Source organism: Mustela erminea, chromosome 6, assembly GCF_009829155.1.
Source record: "Mustela erminea isolate mMusErm1 chromosome 6, mMusErm1.Pri, whole genome shotgun sequence".
Lineage (NCBI taxonomy): Eukaryota > Metazoa > Chordata > Mammalia > Carnivora > Mustelidae > Mustela > Mustela erminea.
This window is the reverse complement of record NC_045619.1, coordinates 65,508,157-65,532,634: the sequence shown is the minus strand read 5'-3', so window position 1 is coordinate 65,532,634 and position 24,478 is coordinate 65,508,157. Positions and strand designations below refer to the sequence as shown.

The window sequence follows — 24,478 nt, the reverse complement described above, 5'->3', positions numbered from 1 at the left end:
CAAGAGATCAAAAAAAGAAAGGCCCATTGGAGGCTTATGTACTGACAGCTGGCTTTATGGAAAAAGAGAGAGACGAGCTGGGTTCATAAAGAAGGATTTGGATGGAGGGAGAGAAGAGAAGGCATTCTAAATGTGCCTCAGTGCATGCCTTATGTCAGGGTTAGTGAAGAGATCTATCATTAGTTTTTGTTTTTGTTTTTGTTTTTTTAAGATTTTATTCATTTATTTGACAGAGAGAGAGACAGCGAGAGGGAACACAGCAGGGGAGTGGGAGTGGGAGAAGCAGACTTCCTGCTGAGCAGGGAGCCCAATGTGGGGCTCCAGCCCAGGACCCTGGGATCATAACCTGAGCAGAAGGCAGAGGCTTAATGACTGAGCCACCCAGACACACTGAGATCCACCATGCTGATGCAAAAGGTGGTCCATTTCTTACAGTGGTCCATAATAAGATCTATTGGTGGTTCCTTTTGGCTACTACTTCCTACTTCTGTATAGAACCAATGCTTTTATTCCTTGTAAAATCAAAAAATGCCTTAAAAGGGTACTTAAAAGAGGGCATTAGGAATTGTTAGGCAGGCATGGAATTAGCTGTCCGCTCTACCCTTCACTAGGTGTGGTATCTGAAACAGACTGTTTTATCTAGGTCTTAATTTCTAGATGTACACGATGAGAAGATCTCCTCTCTCGCTCGCTCCTGCTCTTACTCTCTCTCTCTCTCTCTCTCTCAGGATTGTCATGAGAAACAAATAAGGCAAAGGATGGCCTTCTCACAGGGCCTAGCATATAGCAAGCATTCAAAACTTGTTCACCTCCCCTCACTTCCCTTAATAAGTGAAGAAGCAAGCCACTGCCTAGGTCGATGAGAATTTCGAGCCACCAGAATAATCCCAGGAACGACTGTCTTTTGGTTTCATTTTTTCAAAACCCCAAACTTCCAAAATAAAATACACTGGGAAAAGTTTCCATAGTTTGGAGTTTTACAAAGCCTGCCTACACGCCAGAACTTCACATAAAGTGTCTGGGTTTTGCACTTAGGGAATCAGTGTCTCCACGATGCACATAAAATATGGAGTTTGCTTCTCCTCAAGCCGCGGAAGAATGACTGATTGTCGAATGCCAGACGAGATAATTAGATGGTACAGACAATGGCTATTATCACAAGCACTAACACATGGTAACTTGCCTGCTACCGTGCCAGAACTGTCAAGAATCTTCAAACTATCTATTCCTGGAATACACTGAAGGATCACTTCGGAGCCGAAGCATCTGCGGGAGCAAATGAGGGGGGCAATTACTTCACCTCCAAAATAAAGAGAGCTATTGGATTGCCCTAACTTACACTTGCTTAACCTTTTGGCTGAAGGATAGCATAGCACAATGTAGAAGTGCCCTCTAATGTTGCTTGAGGGGGAAAAAAAAAAAAGAAATTGGCTGTGGGTGGGGAAAACCTGGCCCTAGATACTTGCAGGTGTATTTTTCTTGGGAAGCGAGTTTGCTAGAGAAACAAAAGATTTGGTTCGTTTGGCTTGGCAAGTCAAAAATGCAATCCTAGAAGAAGACTTTATTTAGAAACTTTATTTTTCCCCTGTTAACTTGAATAGTTTGTGGAAGAAAAAAAAAGGACTATAAATGGTTCATAAGTTCGCAATTATTTTTGTTTTGGCTCTAAAAACAAAATATACTATCCCCACCCAGGTAGATCTTGCTATAGATTCATTTCACATTTAATTGGCTACTATCCACATCCCCACACAGCTGCGGTGTAGGCTGGGAGATATAATTTTAAAGCCTGTGAGGATCCAGAAGGGGCTCTGCTCCCTTGATGTTGATGCTCTGTCCAGAATCTTCAACAATCCTCCTCCCCCAGGCTTCATCCTAAGTCTATAAGCCTGTCTACCTCTCCTTTTAAGTATAGTCTTCCCTTGATTCTGCTCTCTTTCCATTAATCTCCAAACCACTGATTCTTTCTTTCCCCACCACCTTCCAAGTACTCTTCAACCCACTATCATCTGGTTTTTGCCCCATCACTACCATGATACTGAAATTACTGAGATCACTAGTAATTACCAAGTTCAAGAGACTGTTTTTTTGTTTGTTTGTTTTTGTTTTAAGATTTATTTAGTTATTTGAGAGAGAGAGAGACTGGGCATGAGCGGGAGGGGCAGAGGGAGAGGGAGAGAGAGAATCTCAGGCAGATTGCTCACTGAGCACAGAGCCAGACCTGACCTGGGGCTCAATCCTACAACCCTGAGATCACGACCAGAGCCCAAACCAAGAGGCAGACACTTAACCAGCTGTGCCACCCAGGTGTCTCAAAAGAGACTGTATTTTTATAGGATGCCTCACTAAAGAAACACTGTTGCTTGCTCCTATCTTCTCGGACCTACTTTTTTCCACAGCTCTTCTCTGGTTCTTCGAGTGCTGTGACTTCTCTTCGTCTACCTCCTTTCCTGGCTTCCCTCCCACATTCGTAGACTACATTTGCTCCCTTTCTGTGCTCTTGCTGGGGTGATCTTATCCACATCTCTGAGTTCTGTTTTCTCCTAAATTCTAGTGACCACCAAAACAATATTCCTAGGCTTTTTAGCTTTCCTAAATCCTAATCCCTTATTACTAATTGCCTAGAGAACAGGACATCCTGACTACCCTATAGGAACCTCCAGTTCAACACATTCAAAACTGAACTTACTGCATCCTCTCATGGCTTGCTGCCTTCCTATATTCCAGAGCAATGGAGGATGTCATCCTGTTGCTTAAGCTAGAAATCTCTGGGTCATTTCTGAATGTTTTGACCCCTATCATCCCGATCCAACCAGATAACAATTCTTTTTAATTACATTTCATCAATATATCTTCACTTCTTTTCTTTATTTTTGCCACTTTAGTTCAAGCTCTATTTCTCATCTAAGATTATTAGGATAAACTAGTCTTCTTCTATCACTTCCTAACCTGTCTGTCATCCATTCTATATGTCGTACAAGGGTTAACCCTTTAAGACATATTGTCTTATGTTTCTCTGCTACAAAATGTCCAGATAAAATCAGACAGTGGATCCTGTTGCATAAGACATAGCTTCCCAAATTTTTAATTTATAGAAGACAACCGAAAAATCCATTCACAATCTGGTGTTGACCAATGCTTCAACTCCCTTTACCGTCCTCCGTTTACATCCCCATTCCTCCACACTTCAGCTACAACTTTGCCCTATCACATGAAATTCCTTCACGTGCTTGTCTTTCTTTTATGCCCTTCTCTTCACCAGAGCAGGCACCCTCCCCTTTCCACCTGGTGAACTCCTGTTTATCTCTCGAATTATAATTCAACTGTTGGCATCTCTGAAAAATGATACTGACATCCCTGAACTGAACTGGTAGTGACTTCCTTTGAATTTCTTTTTAATTTTCTATACTACTATTATGAATTTTTGCCATATGATTACTGTTTTAAATTGCTTACATGTAAATCTCCCACTGAAGTTTGCTAAATCCTGGAAATGTGCAAATGTGTCTGATTTATTTTATACCTCCAGCATCTACCACAATCCCAGCCATTTGGGAGTTGGTGAGTTTGCGGAATGAATGAATGAGTACATTCTATAAAAGTGAAACACTACAATCTTTGGCTAGACTTATAAAAAACTGAAACAACAACAACAACAACAAAAAGCCAATTTGAGACTTCTAGTTGTTCTAAATAATAGGTCTTTCTTCTTTCCCTGTTGGAATGGTCTTCTCCAGTGGCTTTGTCTTTCTTTAAGGATGCAAATGACTGCCTTGTGGTACTTGTATTTAACCCCTTTATCTTGCTTTATTTGGACAGTGGGAAGGAGCTCTGCCTTCTATGGTTCCAGTAGAACATAAAGCGAAATAATTTTGAATAAGTGAAAGAGACGATTACTTAAGAAATCTCCACAGAAAGATGAAGTTAAGAAATTTTAGCCCTTGCTGTCTGAGAGAGATTTCCCCCAGCTGCTGCTCCGCAGGTCCAGACCTTTTCTACCCATCTCCAACCTTCTCATGAACCCAATTTCTTCAGAACACATTCCTTTTCCTCACCTTCTTGAACGCATTCCCAAATTTATTAACTTGGTTAACAAGGTCACTTGTTAATCAATCATTACATTAACATTTCCAAAGCCTGCTTTTACATATGATGTGGGTTTGTTTTTTTTTTTTTCCCTGCCTGTTGGGAAGCATAGGGTTACCATTTAATACAAAAAATAAGTTTTGGGGATAGGAGAATTTCCTTTATTCCATTATTTTATTGTTTTCCCCCCAAAACCTTATGAACTAAATCCCATGTTACTGATAAAGCTGCTACATAGCTAACAGGTGCTAATGGATTCCATTCGGCTCAAAATTACAGGGCTGAGAAAGTAATTTAAAGACCCAGAGCAGAATAAATGACCAGTCTTCATTAGCATCTTTAAAAGACTTTGGGAATTTAAAAAAAAAAAATCCAGACAAATCTAATTAAACTATGAAAGGGAGGCTAAGGTGAGAGTCATAGCAAGGAAAACCACCTGAGACTGACTTCCCTAGATTTATAGGGAATGAGTCAAGAAAGATGAGAGATTGCATTAAAATTTGTTATCAAAAAAATAATTTATGATTTTAACCAAGATTGGGGGCATATTTTTATTTTTATGAAAGGAAATAATACCGAGCCGCCAGGAGATATAACCTGTGGCATTTCCAAAAAAAAAGTCTGTGCATGTCTTACTCAGAAGAAGAGTCATGTCACAGCAGGCAGAAGACATATTTCTTGTACCAACCCAGAATTCAATAAAGGAATGTTCTAGGCTGCAGTCTTTGCCAGCTACCATCAGTGACAGAAGTGGGCCCACTCAAGTCAGTCTACAGTTATCCTTTCCCTCACACCCCTCTCTCTGTGCCTTATCTAATTCTGAGCCCTGACTGGTTTTCCTTTCCTCCCCCTCCTTGTTTTAACCTAGAGAATATTCCCCAGGTTAAGCACTACCCCCAAACAGGTTCACTTAAGTCTTTTTTTTCCCCCTGCAGAAATAGAAATATTTTCATTTACATAATTGCCTTTGCCAACAGAACATCTAATCCTACAAGGAGCAAGGAGGCAATATGAAAAGTCATTGAAAATGACCAATAAGAAAGAAAGACATATACTGAAAATAGTCCATTTTCCTTTAGGAAAAAGCCAAAAAATAAAATGGTATTTTTTACACTCATGTGAAGAGTGTTGCCTTTGCTTTTCAAACACTGGGTGGACCAAGACAAGGGGAGGGTTGCTGAATCTTCTCAATGAGCCGCATGGAAGGCTGGGCACTGGAGGGTGGGACCCACACACTTTTCTTCCCTAGGACAGCGAACATGCAGAAGAGAACCCATGACTTTTTCTGCATTCTTCATTAGCTCCAGAGATCCTTGTCTGCAGAAGGGGAATTGGTTCATGAGGCCACTTTTACTTGTCCTTGCAAAGAAGGAAGGAGTGGTCATGCAAATAATCTTAAAGACAGCTTGTTTAGCATACAGAATGAACTGAAAGGGATGATTTGACCCCTAGGTGTAAATGTGTGCAAAGTGCTCTGAGAGAGAAAGGCACTGCAGTGATTTCCAAGGGACATCTTTCCCAGGCCTGGTCTGATTTTCCTCCCTTTTTTCTGTTTTCCTTTCCCATCTTTCCCATTCCTTTCCTCCAATCTTTGACAGTTATGAGGGTGACAAGTTGATTGAAGTTATTTCCATGAGAAAATGGTTAATAATGGTTATAAACTTCATTGAATTCTCATTATGTACCATGTGCATTTTCAGTCATCTGTTGGATCCTTATCCAAACTCTTTGAAGTATTTTTACTTATACCCATTTTATAGATGAGATGAGGCCCCAAAAGTGTAATGTTGCCCTCTATCAGTGGGTTCCTACAATCGGAAGAGCCAGGATTCAAACTCAAGTGTGTGTCTCCCAAGACTATGCATTTCCTACTATGTTATACTTTGTCTCACCCTGTTATTTGGCATGGTATCATACCCTTTGTATTGTTTTGTACTGAACAAAATCATTTGCTCGTAGTTTGGAAAAATAGAAATAAACTCAGGTTATTTTGAGAGGAATAATGATAGAATATAGATATGGTTTGTAGTGCCCAAGACTTAAAAAAAAAAAAAAAATGCACAGCTCTCAGGAGGAGAGAGAACCAAGGACTGGGGAGCTGGGATGTCTTCCTACCCCTCAGCTCTTCCTCTCTTGGATGTCAGCTTCATCCTTCGCATGCTCTGCAGACAACTTTTCCTTGCATTCCAGTGCAACTGGTCATGAGCAGGTGTCTGCACACTATAGTAATTAATTAAAAGATGAGCCAAACCTAAGCCCAGAATCCTATCATTCTATTTCAAAATTTTTAGAGAAGGGATTCTCATTGGCTCAGCTTAAGTCATGGGTTCATATTCTGGACCAATCAACTGTGTCTGAGGGGCTAGTATCATGTTGTACAAATTGATGCTTCCAGAGCATAGTTCACTGCCATTACATGGTATAGGAGACTGTTAGGATATCTACCCAATATATGGTAGGCATGTTTTAGGTCTCCACTAAGAGTTTAGGTCTCCACTAAGATATCTACCCAATATATGGTAGGCATATTTTAAGTCTCCACATCCACTGATGGTAATGTATTACCAGTATTTAGAAGCTCAAAATGCTTTGGCTCTGTAATCCAAAAGTTCAAAACTCAGGAATGTGGATAGGAGTACCTTATTTATTTGTTGCCTTGCCTTAAGACTCAACCCCAGTTCAGCAAAAATGGATAGAGAAACCTCTTCTCTTCCTTCACTTGCCCCTGAATTCTTGAGTCAATTCTTGAAAAATTAATGACAATTTAAAAATACCAATATATTCCAATTTAATATTATAAGAAAAGGCATTGAAAATTCTCATCATTCAAATATATTCATCATTAGGCATGATTCAGAATAATAAATGCTTTTTTTTTTCTTTGACAAAAGAAAAAGGAGGGGTGCCCGGGTGGCTCAGTCAGTTGAGTGTCTACCTTCAGCCCAGGTCATGATCCCAGAGTCCTGGAATCAAGTCCCACATCAGGCTCCTTGCTTAGCAGGGAGTCTCCTTCCCCCTCTGCCTGCCACTCCCCCTGCTTGTGCTCACTCACTCTCTGATAAATAAATATATAAAATATTTTTTAAAAAGAAAGGAAAAAGGAGCCTAATCAAATTGTCCGTTAGCATGTTTCAAAAATCCAGATAACACTATGCACAGATTTTTCCACATTTGCATCCTCTGAAACACTTTACTTAGATGAGAAATTCTATTTAATACATCCCCTTTTTTGATACTGACAAAGGGTATTTTAAAGTTTCAGAGAAGTACCTCAGTAATAAGATTTATTTAATTCTGTTTAATCAAGCATTTGCCTATTGATTTAATGGAGGAATATTTTTTAGTATTATCAAGAACACAGTTTGGGGCACTTGGGTGGCTCAGTAAGGTAAGCCTCTGCCTTTGGCTCAGGTCATGATCTCAGGGTCCTGGGATCGAGCCCCACATTAGGCTCTCTGCTCAGCGGGAGCCTCCTCACTTTCTCTCTCTGCCTGCCTCTCTGCCTACTTGTGATCTCTTTCTGTCAAATAAATAAATAAAATCTTAAAAAAAAAAAAAAAGAACACAGTTTGGAAAACCCTACTGCAAAGGCTATGAAATAATCCCACGGAAAGACAGATTTCCTGTAGTTGAATACAATTTAAAACAAATCCTATTTTACTGAACAGAATTTTTCCCATATTCCAGAAAGATCTCTATTTTTAAAGCTAAAACTGTCAGACAGAAAAAGTAAATAATTTTCTTAAGTTCCTATTGCACAATAAGTCTTAAAGTCAGGTCCCTAACTCTTGTGCTCTTTCTATGGGTCAACACATGGAACAAAAGCTTGTTTGAGATCTAAGCAAAAGAAAAATAGGCAATTCAATTCCTTTTTACTTTTTTCACAAAACTCACCAGTAGATTTCATGACACAAGGGGTCAACTCTTCAGAGGTCGATTTCTACAGAACCCATGATTACTCAGAAATATAAACCCACCAAGCCCCTAACAATGTCTCAGATCCTAAGACTATTTCAAAATAACAACCATAATATTAATAAAAATAGATTAAATTTTGTTTCATTTTTTTACCTCTAGAAGAAATGTTAGGTAAATACGAGAATTTTTCTGTTCACTCCACTTCGTACTATAGGAATTTCAACCCTCTGAATTTCCACGTTAGGAATTCTAGGAGTTCCCTAGATGATTCCCACAAATACCTTTGGTACTTCCAAATTTATATCCACTTCTTTCCCAGCATCTCCCCAACGTAAAAGTGACAAGTGAGCTACTAAATGTCAAGTAAAGACATATTTGCTGTTGCTGCTACCTGGGTTGATGACATCAATGCCTAAAATCAAGACAGCTGTTGTCTGCAAGTAAACGTTGTTGATCTGGTCAACACAACAAGTACTTTGGCTGCCACAGCTGGCAACCCACTGTCATAGAGGCTGCCCATGCCTCTTTTGCTTACATACCTGCCATTTTCACCTTGCATTCTCAATATCTCACAGAGACGGGGAAGAAATAACTTTTTACATTTTCTTGGCTTTGGTCCTAGTTTCTTGGTATGGTCCCTTTACCGGTGACTCAAATGGAAGTCAACAGTGAAAATGCCCCTGGCAATGCTCTCTCCCAGACCTGGTTTATACAACTCTATTTAAGTCAGTGCCTGTTGGCTTCTCTTTGCCTTGGAATGAGGTCTTTCATGACCAGGTTCTCCATCCTCTGTGGCTTTTCCCATCAGTTACTTAATTTTCTCAGACACAGGACAGAATCCTAGGATGGACACGACAGAGAATCTGGCACGAGCCCGGCGGTATTAGCCTACACCCAACTCTTCTCATCCAAAGTAAGACGGGATCTCTCCTTCACTGACTCTCTGAAACACTGTGCAACCATTACGGATTGGACAAGCCCAGCTGCAAGGAGAATATCGTTTTCCTAAATAAACATCAGTGTTAAAAAGTAAGAGCTCCATGAAGTGGTGAAAAAAGCCCTGGCTTGGGAAGAGGACATCTGGACTCTGTCTCTTATTAGTTGTTTGGCCTCACTTGAGTCCTTTAATCTCTGTGGACTTCAGCTTCCTTGCTTGTAAAACCCAGTGTTCGTTCTGGTCACTAAGCTGCCTTCGAGCCCTGACGATTTCTACTTGAATAGGTGAATCTAGGTCATGAAATTCCTACAAAGGGCACCAATCTATTGATTGGCTTTATTGAATAAAGCATTTATTATGACTGTGCCATCTCAGTGATTATTATCCACCTTCCTTTATAGATAAATTCAAATCCGAAAGTTTTACATTAACATATATGCAACACTAGTATAAGAGTTCCATTGAGGAAAAAAATGTTATGCCGATTTGCAACTGATTTTTTTTTTAATTTTCCACATATTTATTAATAATTATTTATTGTCCTTGTCTTTTCCAATCAATTTGTGTCAATATTTTGACAGCAGGACCCTTTGGATTCTCATGGCTGTCTGATATGGGCCTTCTTTGTCTCGGTCCTCAAGTAGCTCATTGCTGAAGGAGCCTCTTAAATGGCATCTGTTCTCTGTTCTGAGATTATTTTATGGAATACAAACCCATTCACATCCCTACTGTTGATAAACCTCCAGAGATTCTTTGTGGATCATAGAATAACATCTGAACTCTTTAACCTGGCATTCAAAACTCTCATGGTGCAGCTCCAACACCCCTGGCAATTTTTTTTTTAACCACCTTCCCTTATATTAAGAAAATTGATTTATTTTCAGTTCCTCCAAACACTTCGGAATACTCACACCTTCATTAACCTTGTTCCTCCGTTCACCCTGTCTGTTCCTCTCTCTGAGATAACTTTCCCTCTTATTTAGTACATCCAAATCCTCTCTGTCTTCAAAAATTGAGTTCCAATGAACTCTTTTTTTAAGCACTCCTCTACGCCATTGGAAGTAGTTTTTCTCTCTAAATCATCTTGCACTTTATAAGAATCTCTACTTTGAAGCCTTTATAAATGCTTTGATTTTTCATTTATTCAACCTTATTTCTCGTTCTAGACAATAAGCACCAAAAAGGCAGGAATCATGTCCATTTTTGCTTATCATTCTTGTCCCCGGGTCTAGCACAATACCTTTTATATTATAGATGTTCAATAGGTAATTATGAATTAGTTGAATGAAATCCTTTAAGACTCATTTTCTAACTCATGAGGGTAAATATTTGTATCCATGTTTTGTTTTTCATAAACTATAGTTTATAAATAGTTTCATATAGTTTTAAATAGTTTCATAAACTATTTGATCCTTGAAAACAGTATCTATGTCTGATGCCTTCTGGGTATCTCTTAAAGAAAAACACTTTATGGGCGCCTGGGTGGCTCAGTGGGTTAAGCCTCTGCCTTTGGCTCAGGTCATGATCTCAGGGTCCTGGGATCGAGGCCCGTGTCTGGCTCTCTGCTCGGTGGGGAGCCTGCTTCCCCTCTCTCTCTCTCTCTCTCTCTGCCTGCCTCTTTGCCTACTTGTGATCTGTCTGTCAAATAAATGAATAAAAAAGAAATCTTAAAAAAAAAAGAAAAACACTTCACATGTTGAAAATATTTATAAAGATTACTGTTAAATATTATTTATAAATATTTACTAATTTATAGTTGACTAACAAGGCAATTTCAGAAAAAAAACGTCGGAGTCACATAGCTCTATGTTCAAATCCTGGCTTTGTAAGATCAGATGAAAAGTATTCAAGGATATTTTCCAATTAACATAAGTATTTTGTTTTACAACATATAAAAGGACATTTATATATATCGCAGTTGATAGCCAATGTTAGATAATATTATTATCCCCAATTTATGGATTAGGAAACAGAGAGGTAAAAATAAGACAACTCTGGCTTAAAGAGGCTAGTGGTCACTCAGCTACTAAATAGAGCCACACAAATTTAAATCAAGGTTTTTGGAGGCCAAAGTCTATGTCTTTTCCATTCTCATGAATATACTGACAGCATATAGATGCCAGTGGATCTGTGCAATTTGGATAACAATATTGTTTTTAGTTCAGGCCTCTTTTAGTCCTTACTCCCTGTCCTGACCCCTGAAGACACAAGAAGGAGCTTATTTGGAGTTTCTGGTCTCAGGATAGAAAGGAAGGAGTAGTCTCCCCTTATCTGTGGTTTTACTTTCCACGGGTTCCTTTATCCTTGCTCAACTGTGGTCTGGAAGCTAATGATCCTCCTTCTGATATGTTGCAGAAGGTCAAAAGTAACCTATCACTACAGCACCCACGTCTTTCACCTGACTTCATCTTATCATGTAGACTTTTTCTCATCAATAATCATTGTAAGAGGAAGGGTGAATACCATGCAAGAAGATATTTCGAGAAAGAGAGAGACATTCATGGTATTTTTATTATAGTCTATTTTTATAATTGTTCTATCTTATTATTATTGTCATTCATCTCTTACCTCCCTAATTGATAAATTACACTTTATCATAAGTACGTGAGTATGGGACATGGTATATATATGTATATGGTTCGGTACTGAGTATGGTTTCAGACATCTCATTTTCGTATTTGACATAAAATTACAGAAAAGCCCTAAGAATCTTTTTTTCTCTCTGATGCTTTCTTTACTAAATAGATACAAAATGGAAATTCATCACTTTTATTTAAACCACTTGATCTCTATATCAAAGCTCAAATCCAAGTCAAAAGAAAAACAGGCTATAATTTATTATACAGTTTGTTCTCATTATGGCCTTCCCAGAAATGAATCTCTGTCCCTCTCGGACTTGCTTTCACAGGACGCTCTGATCTGGCTCCCCCTCCCAGCACCGGGCAAGTTGTTTTGCCTGGCTTATTCCATCAATAGTAGCTCTCGGCCGCCTTTTCTCACACTCAGAATCCAGCAGACCATTTTCCTTGGTCATCAACGGAGAAATGGGGAGTCTCTTCTCTTAATGGGGCTGAGCTCCTGCCAAGTTCCAAAGTGCTCTCACCCTTTCTTAAAAATGCTGAATACTTGCTCCTATTCAAGACATCTGGACACCTTGTGTTTATGAGTAACCCCCTCTTAAGGGTGGTGGGTTGTTTGAAAGTGGATCATTCCAGTAAAAAATATTTAGGTTCCTGATAAAACTTGATAACTTAAACAAAACAAAACAAAACCCTTCTCACTTGCAATTTCTACTCAATAGCAGGTGAAACAATAAAAAAAAAATATTGAGCAAGCGAAATTCATCTGTATCCAGAGAATTTTAATACATTTTAAAACAAATAAATCCACACAGATCCTCTGGGGTTTTGCCAGCAAGTCTTTAACAATCTGTTTTTCATAGCTAGGCAATATCCTACAACAGCAGACGTCGAAGAGTAATGAAGTACTCCGTAAAAAAAAAATAAATAAATAAGTAAGAGCAATAATATTGCGGAACACAATTTCAAAAGAGAAACACGCCACTTTGGCCGAAACACGGGGAGTACTAGAAGTTATTCTGGTTGACTGTCTGCTGGATAGCTGAGTTACGATGGCACTTCCGTTCTTACTCCAGAGCAGTGTGACAAGTACAAAGCCTGACTCCTGACCGTACTTCCTTCATTGCTTATGAGCCAGACTGTTAAAGGTCAATACAGATCTTATTAACAGTCGTATGGGAATCATGAGATGTGGTATATTTTTCCTTTTCTTTTGTCATAGCCCCAAGATTGGTTCGAAACTTTAGAAACAAAAAATAATCTTTTAAAAGACACTTTTTTGGTAACCATGATTCCTCTAGTTAGAGTAACACCTCATTTGTCCATCGTCAATGAGGGAATGCATGTTCTTCACAAATTAATTTTCCAATAAGAGAAAGTAAGTTTAGTGTTCAAAGGAGGAAATTTCTTTTCGATATTTTTGCTGGAACTCTTTGTAAAAGATATTACATATTGAACAGGATTTGACCTTTTCTGATGATTCAGAGTTATCATCATGAACATCAATCACTATGAATAGCCACCAACTCCTTCCTCCAGAGTGCAAATATACTGGAATTTCTCATGAGCTAAAAGAAACATTCTTTTTGACCCTATCTACCTTGAATTACTCCTTTCACTTTCTTTTCTTTAAACAGCTTTATTGAGATATAACCCAGATACCATATAAGTCACCCATTTAAAGTGTACAATTAATGGTTGTAGCGTATTTACAGGTATATGCAACCATTGTCATCATCAACTTTAGAAGACTCGTACCCTCTAGTTATTATCCTCCTCATCCTTTGCTACCACTCCCACATCCCCCCAGCCCAAAGCAATACTACTCTACTTTCCATATCTAGACTTCCCTCTTTCAGAATTTCATATGAGTAGAATCATATAGTACAAAGTCTTTTGTGACTGGCTTCTCTCACTTAGCATAATGTTTTCAAGGTACATCTACATTGTTGTTTATATATCAGTACTTTGTTCTTTTTTATGGCCAAGTAACGCTCCAATGTATAAATGGATATTCCAAGGACTTTAGTCTACTTGCCTGTTGATAGACATTTTGGGTTGTCTCTACCTTTGGCTTTTTTGAAGAAGGCTGTCATAAACATCTGTGCACAAGTTTTTGTGTGGACATATGTTTTTATTTCTCTGGAGTATATACCTAGGAAGGAAATTATTGGGTCATATGGAAATTCTATATTTTATCGTTTAAGGAACTACCAGACTAGACTGTTTTCCAAAGTGGCTGCATCATTTTGTCTCCTTTCCAGCAGTGTATGAGAGTTGCAATTTCTCCACATCCTTGTTAAATCTTGTTATCTGACTTTTTGATCCAGTCATTCTAACAGGTGTAAAGAGGTATGTCATTATGATTTTTATTTACATTTCTCTGATGACTAATGATGTCAAACCTCTTTTCCTGTGCTTATTGGCCATTTGTGTATCTTCTTTGGAGAAATTCCTATGCAGATCCTTTGCCTACTTTAAACTGGGTTGTCTTTTTACTATAGAGTTGTAAGGGTTCTTTATATATTTTATATATAAATCTGGCAAGTCCCTTATTGGACATATAGTTTGCAAAGATTTTCTTCAACTCTATGAGTTGTCCTTGTACTTTTTTGATGGGGTCCTTTTCCTTTAATTTCCTTCTGTTGCTGCCCAGCTACTTTAAAGATGTTCCTTGTAGTCCAATGTTTTACTTACCATTTATTACTAAAATCTACCACAGTATGGTTCCAACACCCTCCATTCCTTTGAAACCCTCTTATTAAGGACAAGTTGCTCTGATTAGAGCCAAGAAGGTCTTCTCTATTGTTAAATCCAGAGGCTTATCCTTAATGCTCTATTAGTCCTTTGACATTTGGCAATGTTCAATCTTCATTTCTTTGAAAAATTCTCCTCCTTAATTTCTATGATACCATTTTCTTCAGATGTTACTCCTAATATAATAATTCCTTATTTTCCTCTTCTGCTCCTCTTACTCTACCTCCACTCAAATGTTGATGCTCTGTAGTTTAATCTGCCATCCTCTTTCCAAAGTTCATATTCTTCTTGAATGATCTCATGTATTCCCATGCCTTCAACTATACTGATAACTTCCCAGATAAATCACCAGCCCCTACCTTGTTCTAGGGTCCAGAACTATATTTTTAACTGACAGGGAGTACTTCCTCTTAATCTCTTGGAAATCCTCTAGGCAACTAAACCATGACATTTTCAAAATCCAAAATAACCTTTCTCTCTAATTGTTTATCTTTCCTTATTCTCATGTCATTGGGACAGGAAGTCTGGAATCTTTAATTTTTCTCTTTCATGTTGCTCTCATGCTGGTCATCATGTCAGTCTTACCTTTTAACTATTTTTCTAATCTTCTTTTACTTATTCACTACTGTCATTGCTTTTTAATAAACTTACATAACCACTTATTAAGATTATTTCAGTACAGTCTGAGTCCATTCTTCTATCATCTCTTCTGTTCAATCTATCTTTACTGTTTGGGCCAGCATTAACTTTCTAAAATGCAAATCTGGTCTTGGCACCCTTTACACTATCTACTTTTAAAGACTCCCCATGACCCGCAGGATAAATTCAAACTTCCTTTCATTATGTATCAGACACCTAATTAGTTTTTCCCTTGTCTACATTTTTCCTGCTGTCCAGTTTATCAACCTCACAATCTAGAAATCTTAAACTTCTATTCCCCCCCAATGCTGTATTCATTACTTTTTTTTATTGGTGTGTGTGGAATGAATTACCAGTAATGTAGCAGTTTAAAAGACTTAAGTTTATTATCTCATAGTTTCTGTAAATCAGAATTCTGGCACATTTTAGCTGGGTTCTCCACCCAGTGTCCCACTAAGGTGAAATAAAGGTGTCAGACACCTGTGTCCTCATATGGAAGTTTCACATTTACGGGGGAGAGATCAATTTCCAAACTTTCTCAGACTGTGTGTAGAATTTATTTACTTGTAGCCATATGACTGAGGTAGCTCTTTTATTGCTAGTTGTTGTAGGGCCCACTCTAACTAAGGGCTACCCTCAGCACCTAGAGATAACTCTCAGATCCCTACATAGGCCCTATCCACAACAGAGAGGTTTGCTCCTTCTAGGCCAGCAGGAGAATTTCTCTCTCTTTGAATCTCTTCCCTTCTTTTAAGGGCTCATTAGATTAAGTTAGTTCCACGCAAGAGAATCTCCATTTTTGCTTAACCCAAAGTCAACTGATTAGAAACCTTAATTCCATGTATATAATCTCCTTGGACAGTTGTTACAACATAATCCTGTGAGTGATATCCCCTTATATTCACTGGCATGTTCTGCTCACATTCAAGAAGAGATTATAGAGGGCATGCTCAGCAGGGGTGGGAATCTTGGGGGCCAAATTAGAATTCTGCCTGCCATACACATGCTTTTCCACTACTCTAGGCCTGTGGATATACTGTCATTTCTTTCTATTATGGCCATTCCTTCATTATTAGATTGGAAAGCTCTTGATTGGTTTTTAAGTCCAGGTTTGAATATTACTTATCTATTCCTTCAAGACAAATAATTTTTCCCTTCTCTGTCTTTCTATTGCACTGTCTTTTCCTATCATAATGGCTTATGTTTCTGCTTTCCCAGCTGAACTTTGGTATTTTCAAGGACATGAACTACCCTCTACTTGTCTTTGCTTTCCCAACCCCAGCTATGTATTAAGTTCTTAACAAAGGTTTATTGAATGAATTAATCCACCTCTTTGCTGTGCAGTAAGGCCATGATAACCTCATTGGCTGTTAAAGCGAGTTGAGCTTTTAACCACATAACAACTGCCCTCAGTTTGACACTGTTAAGCCAGGTTTTTGTTTTGTTTTGTTTTGGTTTGGTTTGGTTTTGGTTTTCATTCTCCCTCTCCCAATGTATAATCGGATTGTCAAATGTTACAGCTTCCTAGAGTCAGGAGACCTACAGTTGCTTCTTTGGACTTGCTGTATGCAAACTGGTGCAGATCAGGAAACAAACTAATTAAATACATTAAAATTAAGGAAAAAGCATGAGTACAATGGTTGTACTTTCATTAATTGTCAGAGAGTCTCTTTTATGGTTGTAGTACATGACCTTTGGTACACAGACTGCAAAATCAATTTGGAATGTTTTCGTAGGCCTTCTTTCAGATACTTGGAAACGAGCTAGCAGTTTACTGGCTAAATGACCTTTGAATAAGTGAGGGCCAATTTTACATTCACAAGATCAACCATTTTGCAAGGTAACTTTTAAGAGGAGGCAGCTAAAAACAAAAGAACTTGTCCAACACTTTACTATTCTGTTTACATAATTACTAGCAAGTGAAGGTTTTCAATGAACTTAACAGAAAGTCTTGAAATTGAAAATTAGTTAACAATATTTCTTCCAAAATATACACTTAATTCACTTGTTTTTGTCAACTCATTCACTGAATGTCCCAAGTGGAGAGATAAGATCATAAACATACATTTTAGAATCAGGCATCAAATCCCCAGCAGACCACAAAAAAAAGCAAAAGTCAATGAAGCAGACCTCAAGGAAAAACCTTTAAATTTTGAGCTGTGCAAGTTTTATACTTCCAGTGGATACAATGGCAACTTGCCAAAGACCTAAGGGCCATACTTAATTTGCACATAAATTTATATAAAATTTTAAATTATGAACATGCATGAACAAGTTTAGCACTCATTTGCATGATAAATGGAAATGTCTTGTCTGCTTGTATTAGTTATGAAAGCTCCAAGATGGAGGAGGTTTGTCCCCAGACCACCATTATACAAAAATGGTACGTCTGGGCTTTTACAGACTTTGTTTTAAAGTAAACATAGTGGTGGTATTTTAGGGTCTGCTTGTGCTATTCCTCTTGCCCTGTTTAAAGTGAAATATGCTTAATAGATAACATTAATGAGACACCCTGAGAAACCAAAAGAACATTCATAGCAGTTTCTATAAGAAAACTGATTCCATTCCACATTTAGAGACAAACTTTCAGTTTGGTTCAATGTTATTCTCAAACCACAGACTCTCAAAGATGTCTTTATTGAATGCGTTAATTGTTTTTTTTTTGTTTTGTTTTGTTTTTTTGGTGAGTGATGGGTTAGACTGGATATTGACCAGTGACACATAGAATAATATTTTTAAATAAAAAATTTAATAATTACTTGACTCTTACATTCACCTGCAATCAAGAAGACACATAATATTAGAAAACAGAAGATAACCATAATATAAAAGACTTACATGGAGTAGGGAAGAATATGGGTCAAGGTGCATAGAGCTTGAGTTATTCTCTTCCTGCTGAAGGTCAGGAAGATCTGTAAAGCCCTATTCATTTCAGTAATGTAGTAAATTAATGATTTGGTAATACAAATTATAAGAACACATTTCCTCAAAGAAAGAGTAAACCTCCAGTATTTCAATATTAAATGTGTTTGTACAGTGTGAAATAAGAATAAAAATAGTTGAAACAACAAAAAAAACAGGTTTGGTGACAACCAAACTTTGAGCAACTATCAGTATAAAACTCAGTACTTCTCTACAGTATGTACACCAGAAAAGGATAGTTGCTAAAAAGTGTGTGCTATGAGAGTAAGGACCATGTCTAATGAATTCACCATATTATGTCCTTTGGTCCAATTTCAGCATATATGGGCACCCATTAAATCTTTATTGAGCATGGGAATGATGGTGGATCTGGTATCTAATGCTGTGACTCAGTGAGACTCAAAATATATGGTGTTAGAAGGGAATCTGTGGATATTAGAGAATCAGCATGAGAGATAAAGGAGAAGACTTTGACTCAAACTTGGAGATACATTCCCCTATTCCTAGTGCAGTATTTCATCTTCTCTAATGAGGTGGGATTGACGGTGATATATCATGCCAGTGATATATTATGTATATATAGCAGAGTGGTGCAGCAGAAGCGTGCTGGGCCCATATATTATGTGTATATATATAGATATATATTTTTTCATACATTATATATAGCTATTGTGTATATTATATACGTTAACAATAGAATATTCCACAATATTACTTTAGTCCTTTTTATTTATTTTATTTTTTCTAGAGAAAAAAATAGAGGGTAGGGGTGAGGGGCTCCAAATAACTACCCTGAGATCATGACCTGAGCCGAAATCAAGAGTTGGACAATTAACTAACTGAGTCACCCAGGTGTCCGTACTTTTACTCCCTTTTCAATTCACTTAAGTCTTGAAAACCTAACTACACTGAACTTAAGTGAGTCCACACTTTTTTCAGGATTCTATTGGCCAGAATATAAAGAAAGAATAAGAAGAACTCTTAGGATGATTCATAACAAAACACTATTCTTGTGTGGCATAACTTTGTATAGGCTGATCCTCTTTTTTTTTTTTTTTAATATTTTATTTATTTACTTGAGAGAAGAGAGAAAGTGTACAAGTAGGGGGAAGGGGCAGAGAGAGAGAGAGAAGCAGACTCCCTGCCAAGCAGGGAGCATGAGACAGGGCTCAATCTCAGGACCAGCCGGGATCATGACCTGAGCCAAAGGCACCTGACTGAGCAACCCAGGTGCCCCCAGGCTAATCCCTTTAAGCTTCTCTAACAGGCTGTATGGTATAATACTAATTAAAAAATGGAATAATTTTGAATTATTGAGTATTTCTAGGAATTTGAAAGTGGGGTAGAGAACCATAGATAGTTTTATTTCTATTTATTTATTTTATTTTGTTAATAATTTAAAAAAAATTTTATAAACATATAATGTATTATTAGCCCCAGGGGTACAGGTCTGTGAATCGCCAGGTTTACACACTTCACAGCACTCACCATAGCACATACCCTCCCCAATGTCCATAACCCCGCCACCCTTAAAGATTTATTTATTTACTTGAGAGAGAGAGAGCATCCACTCAAGTGGGGTAAGGGGCAGAGGTAGAATGAGGGAGAAATTCTCAAGAAGACACCTTGCTGAGTGGGGAGCTTGATGATGGGCTCAATCCCACAATTCTGAGATCATGACCTGATCTAAAATCAAGAGTCAAAAACTTAACCAACAGAGCCGACCAGGTGCCCTGGTAGCATAATTTTATTGCAAATAAACTATAGCAAGTCGAATGATATATAGAAAATTCACGAGATTGGGAAATAAGAGACCTCTGCAACTAACTGTATAACTTTTGCTAGTCATTCAATCTCAGGAAGACTCCGTTTTCTTGCTGCAAAATAATAGTTGCTGCAAAATGATATCTAACTTGCCTTGTAGCTCTAAAACTCTAAAGCTCTGAGCCTGATTTTTGGTTGTTGTGTTTTACCACTATTTCATTTAGAAGTCCATGATATAGTTTTGTAATTCTCTTACATTTATGCTTGGAAAGAATGGTTTACTACAGAATCATCCAAAGGCCTGAATTGTTTCTCATGTGTTTGATGACCATAAATTGTTGAGCTAAAATGGTGTTCATTCAGAACTATTTTTCTGCAATCCAACTCCCAGGGAACACTGTCTTTCTTTTTGTGGAAATGAAACGTTAAGTGGCCACAGTTTTCCTTACTTGGCCAAATTCTATTCCATTCTTAAAGGGATTAGCCTGGGGGCACCTAGGGTGCTCAGTCAGGTGCTTTGGCTCAGGTCATGATCTCTCTAGACCATCAAAGAATAGCCATGGACAAAAACTGGGCAGACATAAAAACAGGTGCCTAGTAAGTCTGGTTGAGATGGAGTAATAATATGACCAGTATTGGAAAGCCAGTGACAAATTAGAAGCCATTGACCATATAAAGTTGCTAGGTAGATATTGATGATATGAATATTTTATGAGTATAAGATGTTGAGCAGATCTGTCTGTTGACAGTAAAGACTCTGAAAGGGCCTCTGAAATCAACCTCAAGCACAAGAAAAACAGAGAAGAATGTTGAATGTCTTTCTTCTCAAATGCATGTAGTATGAAAGAAGTTTAGTAAATTTTAGAAATGGTTTACTTCACATACTTTCCAAAATACATTAAAAGCAATAAACTACCCTGGAAGAAAAAAGAAGACTGTATTATCCAAATGCTCATGCCCAGGAGTTCTGGATCGCAAGATATGATTATTCCTTAGGCTTTCACTCTACCAAACTGATTTGAACACTACGCATGGCTATTCCATCAAGGACCTTGGTATCAAATTTTAAGAGTCTCTGAAGATGCTTTGTGTAATATATTGAGCAACAAGAGATGTTTACTCTGAGACTATTTCTTTGGGAAATTTGGTTACTACTTGAGAATGGATCAACTTCTGAAATCATAATGACTTTTATAATATTCATATCATCTCCTTGAAAGCTGAAAAAATGAGATATATTTTTCATGAAGTTCTAAGAGAAATGGTCCTCAAAAACAAGTCTTCTCATTTATTTTGCCAGAATTATTTCTGTGTTTGGCATGACTGGAGTTCCAACTTATTGGTAGGACCTTCTATGAGAATGTCAGTAACCCTGCCCACAGATTTGAAACAGTTGCCACTCCTCCTATATTTCTGTTTAAGCATACCACACAACAGAAAACTCGCATCAAAAAGTACAGTGTATGAAAAAAGTAAAAAATAAAAATATAATATATGGTCACTTGCGAGATCTCAGTAAAAGTAAGTTAAATTGAAGGACGAACCTCTCATACTCAGAGTACACTGGTTCTTCAATAAACCAATCTGCCTTTTAAAATGATTTTTCCTAAACCTCCTATTTCTTGTCCTTCCCTCAGGGCCCATTGTTAGCAAAGACCATAGCAACCTTTTAGATATTTGTAAACTCTGTTTGTAGATACAGTAAAGTTTTTGGTGAGATCAGCTAAATAAAGCACCAACCAGCTGCCGTATCTTCTGCCCTCCAAATTTGAATGAGATACAGTCCCTCAAGATACTGACGGAAACATGAAAAAAAAAAAAAAAAAGGAAAGAAAGAAAAAGTTGTATGCTAACAGCCAAAGTAATTTTTTAAAATAATACTAAAGGCATAACAGCTTTATTTCATGAGATAGGGTGAAACCATTTCTTACACAAAAGTGAAGTATCTCTTGCTATGAGTTCTAAAGTGTTTGGAGGTCCTAAAACTTTTTCCACAAAAAAGTAAGATAAATTTTCATTATCAGAATGCACGTTAGTATATTAAAAGCTCCAAGAAATCCTCTTCCAAAAAGGCTCATTTAACCTTGCTTAAACCTTTATAAAAATTATGTTACCTTTTTCTTTTTTTCTTATAACACCTATTATTGTTACAAGGAACTATTTTTCTGCAATCCATGCCGCAGGAATACTGTCTTTCCTTTTGCGGAAATGAAACATAAGTGGCCACAATTTTCCTTACTTGGCCAAATTCTATTCCATTACTGGCACAAAATAATAACATGTAACTGCCATTCTTCTCATGATTTAGATTGCCTCTTTCTCCTAAGGGGGAGAAAAACAGATAACTTAGAGCTCATTTGAAGTCCCTCCATTCCCTCCAATTCCCTGATTTGGAATTCCTAGTGTTTACCACTCAGAACTTTTGAACCATTTTTTCTTCCATATGGGTCTGCCTATCAGGTGTGATTTTAAGGCTATCCGATCATCAATCACAAGAGTAACAGCAACAAAATGAAAAGTAATAATACAGCTTTAAATTCAATTGTCTTAGTGGTGAATGGACATTATGTGTTACAAGTTTCCATATAGTATTCTTTTCTTCTCCCTGGAAAGAAAAATGCCAGAATATCAAAATAATACCTGAAAGAAGACACTTTAAGAAGTAAAGTAAAGTAAAACAATAAAGTTTGCTTCTTCAGAAAGGCTAATCACCACTTTGGTTATCGTGACTACTGGTATATTTAAAGAGACTTCTTATTTTCTTCACTTCTAATTGTTTCTAATTCTTCTTGTGTCCTTATGATCATTGAGGGTCTGAGTGAGCCATAATGGCTTGGAGGAAATTGTTCAGCAGAAATAGTAAAATTGACTTCATGGTGAGCTGAAGGTAGCAGGCAGAGAGGGAATAATAGTGATTTCATTACTAAAATTCTGGAAGCACACCACCGTATGTTCCTTCTGAACCTCTTAACATCCAGGAGTCAACGTCCTCTGGAATTGCTGCTAAAAATACAAGCATTTGGATGTTTAAACAAAAATAGAGGAGAGTAATTACTTCAAAGTGGCATTTAGGATTTTAAAGCCTAGACTTCTTTGGAAGGTAAAATGCTATGGTTGAGAATATGGACTTTGAAAATTCTACCTCTTATTAGACCCTCCATTAAAAAAAAAAAAAAAAAAGGCACTTGAATCCAAAGGCTCTTCCTTTACCATCAACATGGGAAGTTGGCTCCTCACATGGATGTATTCTCCCTCTTTTGTGCATTATCTTGTTCTTTAAAACTACCCTTCCATGCAGGAGGCCTGTGGAGTCAAAGGGCCTGACCAGTCACCCAGAGGTGCTGAGCCCCTCAAACCTAGGTTCAGTAGATAAGTTTAATAAAGACCTTATTAAGGTCCTTATTAATAAAGTCCTTGAAAAAAAAATGAAGGATATAATGAATTACGTGTTTAGTTGACTTTATTACTTTTGTTTTCATCAAGTCATGCTTCCTTGTCTTCCTGCCTTTATTAATTTTAGTCTCTCAGCCAGAAATGGTTTTATTTCCCTACGTTTTTCTATCCAAGTGAAGTTCTAAGTATCTTTTGAGTCCCAATCTAATTATAGCTTCCTTTATGAGCTTCTCTTTAATGTCTCCTGGTAGAATTAATTGCCCTTTCTTCTGGGCCTCTGTAGCTTCCTTGTAAGTATCTGTATTATTTCATTTCTACCAAGGATCTATTATATGTGAAGCACTGGAGAGATACAAAGAAGAGTGTGACTTGATCTCTGCTCTTGATGTATTACAAGTCTGACATATTGCATGAAGACAAGAAAACTTTCTGATCTCCCTCACCAGACTGAGAATGGAATAAGACATAGCCCAAATCCTTTTAGCACAGTACATGCCACACTGAAGTATTTGGTAAATGTGGCTTGAATTAAGTTGAATTACAGCAAAAAGGGCTTGTCCTTTACTGTTCTCTAATGCAACTCTCTGTGTATTATTGAAGCATCCATATGAAAATAGGCCAAAATGACTCTGTGGCCTGGCACAGGGTATAGAAGTCCAGGGTGCTTGGGGTATTGGTCTAATGCAGATGGCCATTGGCTGAACCTCTATTTGAATCATGCTGCTCTCCAAAGGGGACAGAATATCTTTTCTTGGAATAAAGTACAGTAATATTCTACCTTTTAACCTTTTTTTTCCTCATCCCTTCCAAATTTTATCTAGTGCTCTATGATCTGAAACAGTTTTCATCATAAACTCTGAAATATAGCACAGATTTCCTCTCCCACATCCTTCTACTAGGCCTCTTTGAGAACATACCCCCTGTTCAGTTTAAGTTGAGGGTGACTACACTGTCACTCACTCTAAGTTGGAAAGAGATGGCATTGGCACTAAGCATTTTAATTCTGAATGCAAATGTTTCATCAAAACCTTACAATCTCCATGACAGTTCATTTTCTCATCTTTTTGCCATTCCAGTAGGATAAATAAGGAGATAAATGAAAGTTAAATCACACCTTAAGGAATAGAATTAATCAACCTTTCCAATACAATCATCAAGAGGAAGACCATTAATAACTGTTTGGTTTTGAAATATAAGTGCAACGAGCACTTCCTCAAAAATGTATCATAAAGAATATTCCTTTATGGCTGATTTGAAAGAGAGGTCCCAAGAGGTCCTGGGTATACTCTCTGAGGAGAAAAAGAAAAGGGATAAAAAAGGATAATAACAAGAAGAATTCTTTTTGTTGGAATACCAAGGGGAAAGAAAAACTAAAGCCTATGCATTACTTTGCTAAGGCTGTATGACAAAGATCGCAAACTGATGGTCTCAAACAATAGAAAATTATTGTTTCACAGTTCTGGAAGCTATAAAAGTCTGAGAA

At 37.5% G+C, this 24,478-nt stretch overlaps 1 long non-coding RNA gene across 1 annotated transcript in view; it reads right to left on the bottom strand.

Moving 5' to 3' along the window:
• Nucleotides 1–358: 358 nt before the first annotated feature.
• LOC116593370 overlaps nt 359–24,478 on the bottom strand; it is a 55,970-nt gene continuing 31,850 nt past the window's right edge. Inside the window, exon 3 of the long non-coding RNA XR_004286880.1 lies at nt 359–1,266. This is a non-coding gene — a long non-coding RNA (uncharacterized LOC116593370). The remainder of the gene's footprint in view (nt 1,267–24,478) is intronic.